We start from the raw sequence: 4794 nt of genomic DNA on the forward strand, positions 1-4794 counted from the left end.
AACCACGAGAGAGGAAACATGACAGAGGAAACATGACAGAGGAAACATGACAGAGGAAACATGACAGAGGAAACATGACAGAGAAAACATGACAAAGGAAGCACGACAGAGGAAACACGACAGAGGAAACACGACAGAGGAAACACGACAGAGAAAACATGACAGAGAAAACATGACAGAGGAAACATGACAGAGGAACCACGAGAGAGGAAACATGAGAGAGGAAACATGACATGAGAGCAAACATGACAGAGGAAACACGAGAGAGGAAACACGACAGAGGAAACATGACAGAGGAAACATGACAGAGGAAACACAAGAGAGGAAACATGACAGAGGAAACATGACAGAGGAACCACGAGAGAGGAACCACGAGAGAGACCATAATGTGCCATATGGGAGAAACATGAGAGCCAACTGCTTTGAGGCACACAATAAGAAACACGAACAGCTGCCACCATATCCATCCACAGAATGGATGCTGACATTGCTAACCCTTATAAAACAGCCACAAACATCTCATATTGTAATCCAAACAAACCCACGGCTCGAAGTTTCTCACAGGCTAATGATCTTCATGTGTAGAGACAGATATCTAGCTGGCCACAGGCTAATGATCCTCATGTGTAGAGACAGATATCTAGCTGGTCACAGGCTAATGATCTTCATGTGTAGAGACAGATATCTAGCTGGTCACAGGCTAATGATCTTCATGTGTAGAGACAGATATCTAGCTGGTCACAGGCTAATGATCTTCATGTAAAGAGACAGATATATAGCTGGTCACAGGCTACTGATCTTCATGTGTAGAGACAGATATCTAGCTGGTCACAGGCTAATGATCTTCCTGTGGGAGATAGGTATCTAGTTGGTCACAAGCTAATGATCTTCCTGTGTAGAGACAGATATCTAGCTGGCCACAGGCTAATGATCCTCATGTGTAGAGACAGATATCTAGCTGGTCACAGGTTAATGATCTTCATGTGTAGAGACAGATATCTAGCTGGTCACAGGCTAATGATCTTCATGTGTAGAGACAGATATCTAGCTGGTCACAGGCTAATGATCTTCATGTGTAGAGACAGATATCTAGCTGGTCACAGGCTAATGATCTTCATGTAAAGAGACAGATATCTAGCTGGCCACAGGCTAATGATCTTCATGTGTAGAGACAGATATCTAGCTGGTCACAGGCTAATGATCTTCATGTGTAGAGACAGATATCTAGCTGGTCACAGGCTAATGATCGTCATGTGTAGAGACAGATATCTAGCTGGCCACAGGCTAATGATCGTCATGTGTAGAGACAGATATCTAGCTGGCCACAGGCTAATGAATTTCATGTGTAGAGACAGATATCTAGCTGGCCACAGGCTAATGAATTTCATGGGTAGAGACAGATATCTAGCTAGTCACAGGCTAATGATCTTAATGTGGGAGATAGGTATCTAGTTGGTCACAAGCTAATGATCTTCCTGTGTAGAGACAGATATCTAGCTGGCCACAGGCTAATGATCCTCATGTGTAGAGACAGATATCTAGCTGGTCACAGGTTAATGATCTTCATGTGTAGAGACAGATATCTAGCTGGATCAGGCTGTTGCTGGGAAACAATGATCTTGGTCTTTCTGTAAAGAGACATAGATATCTCTCTGGTCCCCCAGGCCTGATGATTTATGTGTGCTCCAGAGCCAAACGGTGCTTGTCATTTAGTCACAGGCTAATGATCTTAATGTGGATTCAGCTGATGATCAGGCCATCACCACACCAACAGTTGGCTCATCTCTCTCTGGTCCTCCGCTCTGCTGAGACATTATAGACGGAGATGTTGAAGACACCATAAACAACAGATGTGTTGAAGACACCATAAACAACAGATGTTGAAGACACCATAAACAACAGATGGAGACAGAAGACACCATAAACAACAGATGGAGATGTTGAAGACACCATAAACAACAGATGGAGACATAAACAACAGATGGAGATGTTGAAGACACCATAAACAACAGATGGAGATGTTGAAGACACCATAAACAACAGATGGAGAAGACACCATAAACAACAGATGGAGATGTTGAAGACAATAAACAACAGATGGAGATGTTGAAGACAGATAAACAACAGCTAAACAACAGATGTTGAAGACAGGAATAAACAACAGATGGAGATGTTGAAGACATGTTGAAGACACCATAAACAACAGATGGAGATGTTGAAGACACCATAAACAACAGATGGAGATGTTGAAGACACCATAAACAACAGTGGAGATGTTGAAGACACCATAAACAACAGGTGAAGACACCATAAACAACAGATGCTGAAGACACCATAAACAACAGATGGAGATGTTGAAGACAGATAAACAACAGATGTTGAAGACACAATAAACAACAGATGGAGATGTTGAAGACACCATAAACAACAGATGGAGAAGACACCATAAACAACAGATGGAGATGTTGAAGACACCATAAACAACAGATGGAGATGTTGAAGACACCATAAACAACAGATGGAGATGTTGAAGACACCATAAACAACAGATGGAGATGTTGAAGACACCATAAACAACAGATGGAGATGTTGAAGACACCATAAACAACAGATGGAGATGTTGAAGACACCATAAACAACAGATGGAGATGTTGAAGACACCATAAACAACAGATGTTGAAGACAACATAAACAACAGATGTTGAAGACACCATAAACAACAGATGGAGATGTTGAAGACACCATAAACAACAGATGGAGATGTTGAAGACACCATAAACAACAGGTGTTGAAGACACCATAAACAACAGATGGAGATGTTGAAGACACAATAAACAACAGATGGAGATGTTGAAGACACCATAAACAACAGGTGTTGAAGACAACATAAACAACAGATGTTGAAGACACCATAAACAACAGATGGAGATGTTGAAGACACCATAAACAACAGGTGTTGAAGACACCATAAACAACAGATGGAGATGTTGAAGACACCATAAACAACAGATGGAGATGTTGAAGACACCATAAACAACAGATGTTGAAGACAGAATAAACAACAGATGGAGATGTTGAAGACACCATAAACAACAGATGGAGATGTTGAAGACACCATAAACAACAGATGTTGAAGACAACATAAACAACAGATGTTGAAGACAGAATAAACAACAGATGGAGATGTTGAAGACACCATAAACAACAGATGGAGATGTTGAAGACACCATAAACAACAGATGGTGATGTTGAAGACACCATAAACAACAGATGGAGATGTTGAAGACACCATAAACAACAGATGTTGAAGACACCATAAACAACAGATGGAGATGTTGAAGACACCATAAACAACAGATGTTGAAGACACCATAAACAACAGATGGAGATGTTGAAGACACCATAAACAACAGATGGAGATGTTGAAGACACCATAAACAACAGATGGAGATGTTGAAGACACCATAAACAACAGATGGAGATGTTGAAGACACCATAAACAACAGATGGAGAGATGTTGAAGACACCATAAACAACAGATGGAGATGTTGAAGACACCATAAACAACAGATGTTGAAGACACCATAAACAACAGATGGAGACATTGAAGACACCATAAACAACAGATGGAGACATTGAAGACACCATAAACAACAGATGGAGATGTTGAAGACAACATAAACAACAGCAAATCTTGTCGTAACCTGATCAACTTCTTTCAACAGACCTGGGTGGTCTGATGGTGAGTCAATCAACCAACCAAGGGTTTGAATATCCGGTAGTTTACTTACAGGTGGTCCCTGGTCTCCCAGCGGTCCAGGAGAGCCACTTCCACCAGGGGCCCCGGGGGCTCCAGGACTGCCCTGGTGGAGAGACAAATGATCAACTACATGTTAAGTCAACTTATGCACATTTCATGCATGGATAAGAATTGGAATTGAACCAGAATATTTGTGTGTGTATAGATATAGATAGATAGATAGATAGATAGATAGATAGATAGATAGATAGATAGATAGAGAGAGAGAGAGAGAGAGAGAGAGAGAGAGAGAGAGAGAGAGAGAGAGAGAGAGAGAGAGAGAGAGAGAGAGAGAGAGAGAGAGAGAGAGAGAGAGAGAGAGAGAGAGAGAGAGAGAGAGAGAGAGAGAGAGAGAGAGAGAGAGAGAGAGAGAGAGAGAGAGAGAGAGAGAGAGAGAGAGAGAGAGAGAGAGAGATAGATAGAAGATACCAGCCCTGTAGTAGATAGATAGCTGTCCTTGTGGTCCATCCTTCCCAGGATAGATAGATAGATAGATAGACAGAACAGACAGGATCAATAAATAAATAGATTTCCAGGCAGTCTCTTAGATCAGAACAGACAGGATCAATAAATAAGACTACCACGGGCCCTGTAAACTACTGCTTTCCAGGCAGTCTCTTAGAACAGAACAGACAGGATCAATAAATAAACTACTGCTTTCCAGACAGTCTCTTAGATCAGAACAGACAGGATCAATAAATAAACTACTGCTTTCCAGACAGTCTCTTAGAACAGAACAGACAGGATCAATAAATAAACTACTGCTTTCCAGACAGTCTCTTAGATCAGAACAGACAGGATCAACACAAACTACTGCTTTCCAGACAGTCTCTTAGAACAGAACAGACAGGATCAATAAATAAACTACTGCTTTCCAGACAGTCTCTTAGATCAGAACAGACAGGATCAACACAAACTACTGCTTTCCAGACAGTCTCTTAGATCAGAACAGACAGGATCAATAAATAAACTACTGCTTTCCAGACAGTCTCTTA

The 4794-nt window shown here is 41.3% G+C and overlaps 1 long non-coding RNA gene across 1 annotated transcript in view; it reads right to left on the minus strand.

The window, feature by feature from the left end:
* LOC124029498 overlaps nt 1-4393 on the minus strand; it is an 8972-nt gene extending 4579 nt beyond the window's left edge. The window contains exons 1-2 of the long non-coding RNA XR_006837786.1: nt 4381-4393; nt 3792-3863 (exon numbers count right to left, since the gene is read on the minus strand). This is a non-coding gene — a long non-coding RNA (uncharacterized LOC124029498). The remainder of the gene's footprint in view (nt 1-3791; nt 3864-4380) is intronic.
* Nucleotides 4394-4794: the final 401 nt, after the last annotated feature.

The sequence above is a fragment of the Oncorhynchus gorbuscha genome, unplaced genomic scaffold (assembly GCF_021184085.1).
Source record: "Oncorhynchus gorbuscha isolate QuinsamMale2020 ecotype Even-year unplaced genomic scaffold, OgorEven_v1.0 Un_scaffold_6583, whole genome shotgun sequence".
Classification (NCBI taxonomy): Eukaryota; Metazoa; Chordata; class Actinopteri; order Salmoniformes; family Salmonidae; genus Oncorhynchus; species Oncorhynchus gorbuscha.